We start from the raw sequence: 12117 nt of genomic DNA, 5'->3' as shown, positions 1-12117 counted from the left end.
ATATTTCAGTTACCTGTATGTATGCCTGGCCAGCAGAAGGCTAGTAGGGTAAAGGAACCCATGCATAGAACTAAGTAAGAGCTGTCAGGGTGGGAGGGGGATGGGGCTTCATCATTCAGAGATTATTATAGGTATATGTTTTGATGCTCATATATGAATTGTGTTTGCAAACTTACTAATTGTGTGCTAAGATTGGGTTTACCCTTTGCCATTTGTGAGGGCCTGGGAAAACATGTGAACCATAAGTGAAATTTCAGGGCAGTGGCAGATGTTCAACTTACTTGCTGTGGACAAACAGGCATTTTCTTGTACTTATTCAAAAATAGGTTCCCGATAGCTGTTGACACACTTACCTCTTCCCTGAAGGATGTAAAGAATGTAACCCGTGGAGTGTGTCTAGAACTCAGCTAAGAAAGTGTCCTTCTCAGTAAAGAGCAGAATGCTTAATTGGAAATAATCGAAGTCATAAGCAGCAAGTGTGCTGGTTGGTCCGGGCTGAGGGTAAAGAGAGCTGGCAATTGCCAAAGGGTACACAGGCCAGTTATACCAGATGAATGAGCCCTCTATACCTACCCTACAGCACTATTCTTACAGTAACGACACCGTTGTGTAACCAGCCATTGCCTAACCTCTGGGTTACCATCTGAGAAATGCATTGTGAGCATTAGAGTGTGGAGTTCCTGAACCCAGATGGAATATCCTCTTGCATGCTGAGGTTATAAATGATCGTATGGAGAGTATGCACTGAAAAAGTGTTACGTGGACTCTGACTATAACTAAAATTTGCCAGGAGGATAGGCCTTGGATTGAGTGTTATTACTACAAAAATAAATGATGCTGAAGGTTGCAACAAGGGTATACCAGAGGGCACTTTTGGAAGTTATTGATGTGTGCTCTATGGCTTTGGCAGTGATAATGGCCCCATTTCACAGGTACCTGTCCCCAGACTCATCAAGCAGAGACATTAGATACAGGCAAAGCCAGCCACTCTCCCCAACTCTCTCAGCACTCACAGATTCCTCCTTGTAGATAAAGAGGGCTCTTTAATCCTGCCTCTCTAGAAAGGGAGGCAAGATAAGTGTTTTTATTTCAATGCTCGGGGATTTTGTGACTGTCATTGGTTTGTGGTTGTTTTTCTTGTTTGTTTGGTTTTGTTTGGGGGTTGTTTGGGCTTTTTATACGGGATCTTACTATGTAGTCCCCTGTCTCTCCTGGAGAACTCTGTAGATATAGGGCAGTCCCTTAGAGCTCACAGAAATGTCCCCGCCTGCGCCTCTGGAAAACTGGGATTGAATGTGTGTTCTGCCTCTTGATGCTCAGCTTTTAAACTTCTCTACAAATTTTAAGAGACCCATAATAGACACAAGAGACTTGTGGAAAATCCAAGCTTTTATGTATTGTATTAAAAGCCTTGTTAAGAAAACAAGATTCTTTTTTAAAATAAAAAAATCCAAAGCCAAACATTGAAGGAAGCAAGTTCAGGTTGCTTGTCATGACCCTGACAGGCAGGCCTGGGAGCCACATGACACCATCTCTAGGAGCGGTGGGGGAAATGAGGTCAAGAAGGAAATAAAGGGACAACTATTATCACCTGAGTAGAGAAACTGCTCAGTGTAATAAACCATTCTAACTTCTTCTAACTCATAGACAGGACAGAACAGGGTGAGGCCAGGAGATATTTCCAGGTTCAAAATACTTGCAAAAAAAAAATAAGAAATCAAGATTGGTGCTATGGGTGATCTGAGCCCTAGTGCAAAGAACAATGGCTGCCGGAGGCAAGGAGTGAGAACCAATAGTCCTTCGCGTGCCGAGTAGTCCCCACATTGGTAACTGGGAAATCCTTAAAAGTAGAGTCATCTTGACATGAAGGGGCTAGAGAAGAAAAGCTGACTGGCCCAATGAGGAGCATTATAACTTCATAAGAAGTCATATGCCAAGAGGATAGCAGATCTCCATTTCAAACTCAATTTACCATCGGATCTCAATGTTGCAGTGTGGAAGCTCAGAGATAAAGGCAAAAGTTGTACAAAAAACATTAAAAAGAGTTGGGTAAAAAGACAGGAAACAAAGCAACAAAATCTCCCACTGAAACAGACAACTTAAAAGTACAAAATTCCAGACTTACAATGCCAAAACCTTTAGACAACAAGTTTGCATATAAATTCACTCCAGATGAAATAAACTGTGTGGAAGAATTTCTAGTAATAATAGTAATGATTATTATCACATTAGGATGCTCATAGAAATAAAAAAAAATCAGTGCCATTAAAAATAAAGGGTGGTTGAGAAGATGGCTTGGTGCTACTTAAGCCTGAAGACATTAGTTTCCATCCACAGAGCCAATGTGAAAGCTGAGGGCAGCAGCAAATGGATCTGTCATCTGAGGGCACACGCATCTAGAGGGATGCGGGCAGCAGAGACAGGAGGGTCTCTGGAAGCTCACAGTCCAGCCTGCTGGGCTTACATAAGGAGATCCTGTCTCGCACAACCTACAGCTGTCCTCTGACTTGCACATGTACACTAAAACACATGTGCACCTGCACGCACACAAGAACTAAGACCATGGATTCAAGCCGCAGCCCCATTAACCCAAAGCTCTTTGGTAAAAATTGAGTGAATTTTCATTCAACTCGATTTACACTTGAAAATTTTAAGGACTCAAAAGATATCATGAACTCTTGATTAGAAACAAAAGAAAATAAAAAGTAAAATACATCAAGCAGGATGAGAGGCTTTTCCATGCACAAGAGCAGCTCATCCTGCAGAGTCAGCAGTCAGGCTGAGGAAAAAAGGGAGTTCACACGTAGGGTAGTCTGTGTGAACATGCTTATAAATGTACACACATGTTTATTTACCCACATATTGGTACATATCAGTTGTATGTGTATATGCTTGTATGTATAACATATATACATATATGTGTGTATGCTATATATATGTGATATATATAGATATATATATAATTTTCTAGCTCTATTCACTAAGAGGACCTTCAGGCACACCATGATGTAAAATGAGCACATCTGGATAACAACTTCTAAATACTATGTTCCACTGTCAGACAAGAGAAGCTGTAAAACTGGATTAGGGGATGTTTAAGATGAGCCTGTAATACCTGGTCATGCTAGGAACAAGGAAATATGCAAAGAACAGTGGTGACACATAAAAAGAACACAGAAGCAGTCAGGGTGGATTTCCATAGCCCAAATCAGGGAAAATTTTCAGCATCAAAATAATTTTAAATATCCTGTCTTACTCCATCAAATCAGAAACTATCAGTTCATACAGACATAAATTCATGAAGAATAAACGTTCTCTGAGGAACAGTATATTTTTATAATTTTGAACTTATTTCCCCCACACAACATATTTACTAGAAAGAATAAAGAAAAACTTTACAATGGAAAAGGTTGGCAAAGAAAACACTGTCAATCACAGAATGTTTTAAAATCACATGTTAACATATGCGATGTAAAGAACACCTTTCTGTTATGACCACCTCTGTGATAGTCCTGTAAATTTTATATATATAAAATGCATTCATCCTCTCGATGTATGACTTTTTATGAAGATAGAATGCTATAATATTCCTCATCAGTATATATATGTAGGTATATATTCAAATGTATAAAGCTTAAAGACTGCATAGTTGATGGGATGTTTATCAGTTTAGTTTTGCCCAGTGTTTCTTTATTATGAATATATATACATATGTATATATAAATTGTATATAAATGCATATATGTATGTATGTTCATACAAACACATATATACATGTATATGTATATGTACATATACATATATATGAAACACTATGCTGAGCTAAACTGATAGACATTCTATTGACTATGAGGTCTTTAATTTCTAGAAAATTCAAGGTCGTGAAAGCCAAGGCCATATTGGTGATCCACTGCAGACCAAAAGAGAACAATACAATAAGTAAACGCAATCTGTGATTCTGGTCATGGTAGTTTTGCTGTAATTGGAACAACTGCTGAGCTTGGAACAGAATCTGGTGGCCAAAGAACTTCTGTGTCTCCAGATAGGGTGGTAGCCTCATGACGACAGAAGAAAATGGCCTTCATTATGGGAAGATACAACAAGTGGGTAGGAGTTGAGCACTCGTGCTGTGAGGCTCTGGTTTCCTTAAACCTCTAGATCTCTGGATGGGTCTGTAATATGCATCATAAGACTTCGGCACGCAAGAGCTCACCACTGCCAAAGCTAAAAGACCTGCTCTCACCTGTTTGTGATGTCCTGAGTAGAACAAATGGCCCCAGCCAGCTTAGTGGTTGCAAAGTAAGGCAGGTTATAAATAGGAAGAAATACAGAACTCACCCAGCGTAGTGGCAAATCATAGCTGTCAATTGACTACATCTGGACTGCATAAAACCCAAGCTGCTGGGCATGCCTTTGGGGGATTCCTTTGGGATTTTTCTGAGTGCAATTATCTGAAGCAGGAGCACCCACCCTAACTCTGGGCCATACCTTCTGGTGGAGGTCCACAAAGGAACATAGAGAAACGAAACTGTTCTTTGCCTGTTTGCCCTCACCCTTGCTATCAAGTTCATGTACAGCACTGCTGAGGCCTTGTTTCATGGTTTTAGAATCAATCTCTTCAGGATTCCCACGTGGACTGAAGAGTAGTGACTCTCCAGGACCCCAGCACCAGATTGGAACTGCTGAGACATCCAGTCTCACAGACTGAATTACTGCTGGATTCTTGGCGATCCTATTGTGACACAGCCATTAGTAGACTACTCAGGCCACAGCCATTCTAATAAATCACACACACACACACCACACACACACACACACACACACACACACACACACACACAGACAATCAGTTCTGTTCCATCAGAGAACCTCAACTAATACACCCCAGTACAGATTATTGCTCCAGAACTGAGTCTAGAGACTGAAGAGAATGTGCTGGATTGGGTCATAAGGGGAAAAGAGGATATTTGATTAAGACGTGAAAAACAGTAAGGATATTGTTCAGTAAAAGGCAGCACACGTGCAAATGGCAGGAGATGGTAAAACTTGGAACAGGTTATGGAATTAAAAACAGGGGCAGTGATCTGGAATGTAATGAATGAAGGGAAGCAGGGGAGATGAGCTAAGGGTGGGCAAGGGCCAGACCGTACTTGCTGGTCTCGCATGCCGTCTCGGGGAGTTTGGGTTTTAGTGTGACTGCAGTAGAAAGATCCTGGGCTGATTTCGATTTCAACTCACTGATGGTCAGTAAAGTCTCACTGCCATCTACAAGCAAACGGACCAGCAGATGCACGGCCACATTCCTATACGGATGTGTATCCATCCTGGACATCGTCGTCTCTGCATTCTTGGTGATATTAAATAGATGGTGATGAGACAGACCAGCAGAAGAATCTCCTGGACAAGAAAGGTCTCCAACCCATGTCTGGGGACAGATCATGGCACAATGAAAGAGCACATATTTTGTCCTGTGTTGTTTTCTCATAGTCTCTGACTGTGACCTAGGGCTGCACAGCAACAGTGTAATTGTCACTCAATCCCAGAACACCATTCCTCCTGTTATCATGTATGCAGCAGAGTTTGAACATCTTTAAGAACTTAGGTATGAGACATGATTTTGCTTCTAATCATTGTGAGCAGGCTGGTTTTTACAAGGCCTGCTTATTTGGTCTGTTATTAATGGGTTCATTTCACAGAACCATAGAAATTAGAAACAGAAAATATGTACAGTTTGCCTTGTGCTTGAACCCTGTCAGAGAGACATTGTTCCCCACAGTATGCAGGCTGCAGCTGTGCCTTGGTACATGGCAGTGAGGCTCAAGTCTGCCGTGGCCCGCAGCTCCACATTCTGAGAGATCTTCCATTCAGAAAGCTGTCCTCAGTTCTGAGTTTGACCACTCTTCGCCCTTTCTGATTCTCCTATCTTTGTCTCTTTTTTCAGTTTTGACTTTCTCACTACCTCCATAGAATGGGAACATTAGCTTTGAGGTCTACAACCCTTAAAGGGAGTGACCCTCAAATGCTTAGTGAAGAGTGCCCGCACAGTCGTATAGAGCGCTTACTCAACACCACTGGGAGAAACAGGCAGAGATGGAACAGTGAGCTGTAGGGAGTTCTAGAATTTATAGAATTTTTCTTCTGTACTCAGAGACTGCATATTTTGTGAGGCAAGTACAGGGAATAGCCATCAAATTAGCCTAGTGGTCCCTAAATGTTTTAGAACCACTGCCTGGAAAAGAGAACGGAGGAGCAGAAAACAAGCGGTTGCATTTGAAGTAGACCAAACACATGCCCAAGAAGCTGCTGCCAGTTTACTATGCGGTGTGAGCAAGTCTCTTGGCTTGTCCGGGATTGCCTCCACATCGATAGAGGGAAACCAGGGAGGGAGTGACAGAAAGTGACAATGAGAAGTTAGAACTGATCCTCTGTGAGGTCCAGTTCACTTCAACTCCCAGAACCCTGTTTTGTTATGAATGTCAGCAGGTCTCACACTCTGTTCCACTCTCTATGCAATTGCTAGCAGGCCCCACATGCTGACGATCCTTGACCTAACCGTGCTCTGTGCAAGCAGCCATGGGAGAACACAGTACAAAGTCCAAGTGCACATCATCTTCTGGGCTCCGGAATGGGACAATCACGTTTCCTTTATTCTATAAATAAGGAGCAGCTCACTATGGGCACAGAGTTAAATTTAGTGACAATACTATTAAATAATCAGGCTCAAGAGGCCAAGCAGCCTAATAGCATAAGCAAACCCTTCTCTTTGTCATTGACCCAGAACAGCTTACTGGTCTGGTTAACACGTGAGAAGAGGAGAGGTTGGTACTGGGGCCAAAGTGAGAAGATACAGGAGTGATCAACTCTACTGTTCATGCCTATTTACCCACTCTCTCAGAAAGGGCATTACTCCTCTCTGAACTAGCCAGGCAAGTGTTGGCACACTCTTGGAGGGAAGAATGAAAAACCTCAGCCCAAGTTGCACAACACCCAAGTTCAGTCAGGAAAGATGGCTAAGGTTTTATGCTTTTCACTCTGGATTTTCTTCCACTGTAGAAAAAGTACTGATGGCTACATGAGATTAGCACACAACAAGTGCTCTCCCAAGGAGCAGGATTCCAACCAAACCCTAGAAAGTGCCTTCATTAATAACAACCGACCTGGTGTGACGTCCCCACAAGAGAAGAGCAGACAATAGCTGCCTCTTTCCCCCAGGCAGCTGGCATTTCTTGCCTGTGTTCTTTTCGAGTTTATTCTTCAAGGTTTTATTCTAATTTTTTAAAAAAGGACTTCTTTTCCATGCCCCATCAATTGTAAAGCATTCTCTCCTGATGCTACCAAAACGCACAGACATCTACCCTTAAATTCTTCACCATTTGTGCTTGTAATGATAGTTGTTCAAACCAAAGTGATGCAAACAAAGTAATGCTAGACTCGTGACAGTGACCAAAGTAGTCACTGCACAGAGGGCACCGTTGTCCCTTCACAAGCCAAGGATGACACGTGACAAATAAAATAGTAAATCAAAGACTAGGGATGTAGCTCATGGGTGCAACATGTGCTTAGCATGCACACAGCCCTGGCTTCTATTCTTAGCACCAAAAGAAGCATGTGCAGGCCTGGTTTTCCGGTCTTTGTTCCCTAAACAACTATTTTCCTGAGATTTATATTATATTAGGTTTTAATAGGTGATTTAGACCAAAGGTCCCACCAAGATCAACACTGTGGGGCCAGGGCATCACGTTGTAGAAAGTAATTCTTAACTTGGAGTTGAGACCCCGGTCCAAGGCCTGTCCCTACTGCTGTCATCTCAATGTCATAACGTCCCTGAGTCCCATCAACCTACTGATGTGTGTGACTCTTCTTCAATTATGTATTATGTACTTAGCCACTAATCAAGATGCTGGCGATGTGAGCATGAACTCCACACATCTGCTTCTCTCAAATGGGAAATGCATGAAAATTGTCAGATGCCATAAGAGCACAAAGATGGGGTACTTGATCTCAGAGAAAGCAGGAGTTGGGAAGGGTATATGTTAGAAGGTCATAAAGGGCTCCCTAGTACAGACGTTCTCCCAGCTTCTAAGTGTCATTTCAACACACATTCCAGAGCCAAGTAGATCACTAGGAGATGGGTTGAGGACCCACTGGGCCCAGCTGCAGAGACACCTCAGTGTTTCCATTGATTGCCTGAACATCTACTGTGACTAGACCATAGTGGTGCCTTGGGTCTCTGAAAAGTAGAAACAGAACTGGTGATGTCCCTCGCTAGATTCAGTTACCCTGGTAACATACCATAGATCTTTCAGGAAAGGAAGGAAATCCTGCTGTTCTGTGCAGTTGTTCTACTCCTACCTGGTCTGGCTGTACTGCAGAGCTATCCTGAGAAGCAAAGAACAGAGCCCTTAGTGTGACTGATGCTGGACAACTGGACTAACGACTTCTGATTCTGAGAAGGCTGGTTGCTACAGCAATGCACTTCTTCCATGAATAGGAACCCACCATCATCTTCCCTACTCAACCCTGATGAGAATTATCTCCTCCATACAAAGATACTCTGACTAGATGTACTCTTCAACCCATGGGAGTGTGCACGTGCATCTGTTTATACTCATTTTCATGTGCACACACGGACAGTTAGGCACACATGTGTGTGCACTAGTACATTAAATCCATAGATTGACACCAGAAATCCTCCTCGGTGAGTGTCCACCACATTTTTGGAACAGGGTCTCTTGTTGAACCTAGAGCTCATCGATTAAGCTAGACAGGCTGGCTCAGGAGCTCAAAGGATCAGCCCCTTTTTATGTGGGTGCTGTGGCTTTAAGCTCAGGCCCCATGCTTGCAGCCAGCTTTCAATTTCTAAGAACATGGGTACTTTAGCAAAAAATGGACCACATCTTATGAGAAATCTGGCTGATGCGCCCACCACTTCTCACTCTCCCGACACACAGTGCAGTGTGGCCCCCTCTTGGACAACATAGAAGGCTGCAGATCTTGGCTCCTGGCTGATGTTTCCCATTGTCTAGGCCTCTGCCCCATGCTTCATCTCTAGGTGAGCCCTTCGCCATCCTGATGCTATATCTACCCCTCTTTTAATGACTCAGCAGCAGTGGAAACTTGGGTGGTTGATTTTTGTAGTTAGATACAGTACAGTATCTTCCAGAACTGGGGGATCTCTAGAATTACCTAATTTGTCTGATGATACATCATACCATATCTTCAGAAAAAAGAAAAACAAGTATGTTGTTTATACTGACGAAGATCTATGGGAACCCAAGTAAGAGGAGCTCTGAGACGAGAGATCGAATAGATGCCCTAGTGTTAGAATCTTCTGGAAGTGTCTTTTTTCTCATCAAGAGCCATTCTCAGTTTGCACTGAAGGGATGACATGTGGCAGGTGGGTCTTCAGCCCACAGTGGTTCTCAAGCTACTTTGTTCCGTTGTCAGACTGGCTCTCCCTAATGGACGTGGCCCAAATTCTTCCTCCTGCTTTAATGCAGATGTCTGTAGGTTTCACCTTGACTTCTTCATCCTGGATTCCTTTCCCTTCACCACCACCCCCCCCCATTAATTCTCAGAACCACAAGACCGAGGCTATCACTGACCAGAATTCATGAAGACGATAGGGGGTTTGCTACTTGGCGAGGACTCGCGAGCCTTGTCAGCTCTCCAAGCTCCTTGGCTAATCCACAGAACACACGGCCGGTTCTGGCCAGTGAGCTCAGAGTGGAAGCTACGTATGTCACTTCTGGACTGTATGAAAAGAGTCAGCGTGGACCACTCCAACTCGGCTTTCCATCAGGACTGCTGCATACCATGCTGAGCACCCTCTGTGTGGGAATGACCTAGAAGGAAGGCACTCTGGGTAACTGCCAGACTAGGCTACAATAAAAGCTAAACTCTCTATACGGATCCACCAAAATTTGGGAGCATGTCTAACACTTCCGCAGAACCTTGCCTGGGAATAGTGACTAAGTAGCCAGGAATACCTGTCCCTTGGGAGGAGTGCAGGCTGGGACTAGAACATGATGGTCTTACTCTCAGAGAGGGCTTTTTGACCTTTCCATAAGATCAGCTGGGTCACAGGTGACCAATTATAGCAATCATTAAACTAGAAATGAAGGGAAAATAGCAAGGAGAAGTCCCAGATCAAATAAGTATGGAAAATGCTGGTAACGATGCAATTTTGCCCTCTCCTGCAGACAGGCCAATCATCCCAGCAATGGACACCAGGAAAGACACTGGTTTGCAGAACCTAGGAGAATATGGGAATGAAGGTTGTATAACTCAGAGTGGAACTTTTGCTTCCCAGCCAAACCCCAAATATTCACATCAAGCCAACAGCCAGGGCACAGTAGAAAAACCAGCAACCTGAGAAACCACAGACCACATTTTTTTCATAACCTGGTATCTTATTTCTTGTTACCTGCTCATCCTCCTGGGTTCTTACCATTTTATTACCTTCTGTCCCATCTGCCAGCCACTCAGAGTCCACTTTTTCTGGGGTCTCCAGATGCTGACGCCAATCTACCAGCACCCATTTTCCAAACTCTTTCTTCTCTTGACTTGTGCATCCCAAATATGATCCTCACAGAGTCTGGACAAAGCAACATCGTGTGACAGGAGTCTAAGTCTTGCAGCTTCTTGGAAATGAAGGCTTGGCTTTCCTAGGTCTGACAGCATGGCTGTCTTATCCAATAGATGCTGACCCTCCCCTAACACAATGAAGAAAGTCTTGGAAAAAGGAGACTTCCAGGCAGTTTTTAGTCATCCTGGGGATATGGATGCCTGCCTGCTTTGCTCCCCTGAACCGCAGGCTCAAGCATAAGTGGTTGTGGAACCATCTTTCCCTCCTGTCAATCATGAACATCTCCTTCCTGTCCTCTGGTCTCTCTGAACTTCCTGCCACATTCACTTGTAATGACACATCGCTTCACTCTCACTTTAACTTTGGGGGCAGAAAAAGCAGCAGAGACACCTGGGTTTTCTGCCACTGGAATTGGAAAGGAGTCCTTGAAAGAAAAGATGTCAAGGTCCAGAGGGACGTATTTTTCCATCAAAACACTGTAAATCGAGTAGAGGTTCCGTATGATGCTCACGTCTTGGTATGTGTTTGTTGTTTTTAGAGCAGTTGGCTGCCTATCTGAAGCAACACATGCATATATGATGCAGGTGTTACCATGGCAAAGAGCATGCATTTTTTTTGGTTGAATAGAAGGGTAAATAAGAGTATAAATATTGCATTTTCTGTAACCATGGAGACGCAATAATAACTTGAGCCCTCATCCCTTTGGCAACTTTTTCATTTTATTATTTGGGCTTGCTTCCTGCTGTGAATATTCCTATCAGAAAATCTCCAGACCGCTGCAGCTGTAATTACACTTACCCAACCAGGAGTTGTCTTTTCAGATGGGCTGTCACTAACCCCAGATGGAGAAAATTCATTCTCCGGTTTTTTTTTCCTTCATTCCCAGATGTAAAAACCTGTATCTTCAAAGTTAAAAAATGTCAATATTGGTGCAGGGGATATGGTTGTGTGGTTGCAGGCACCCAGGACCAAGCCTGGTGACCTGGTAGCTCCAAAGCTGCAGGCTACCAAGCCAAAGACCTCGATTTAATCCCCAGGACCTAACCACACGGGAGAAGAAGAGAACTGACCCCTGAAAGTTGTCTTCAACTTTCAAATACTAGACACCCCCACCACACACACACACACACACACACACACACACACACGTGCACACACATAAATAAAAAAAATTTAAAATGTAAAATAAATAATTATGTTTCAACTTTTAAAATAGTATTAAAATTATGTCTAAGTATCATGATTCTTTTATTCATCCAGCTCTAAAGAAAATATATCAAGCTGGGTAGTGGTGGTGCATACCATTAGTCTCAGCACTCAGGAGGCAAAGGCAGGCAGATCTCTATGAGTTCAAGGCCAGGCTAATTACACAGTGAGTACCAGGACAGCCATGGGTACACAGTGAAATCATTTTTGCTTGAAAAAATCGTGTGTGTGTGTGTGTGTGTGTGTGTGTGTGTGTTGTGTGTGTTTCAAAGTGTTGAAAAGGTTTTAAGCCATTTTATCTTATTTAGGCAATGGATAGGTCA

The sequence above is a fragment of the Rattus rattus genome, chromosome 1 (assembly GCF_011064425.1).
Source record: "Rattus rattus isolate New Zealand chromosome 1, Rrattus_CSIRO_v1, whole genome shotgun sequence".
Classification (NCBI taxonomy): domain Eukaryota; kingdom Metazoa; phylum Chordata; class Mammalia; order Rodentia; family Muridae; genus Rattus; species Rattus rattus.
This window is presented reverse-complemented; position numbering follows the sequence as displayed.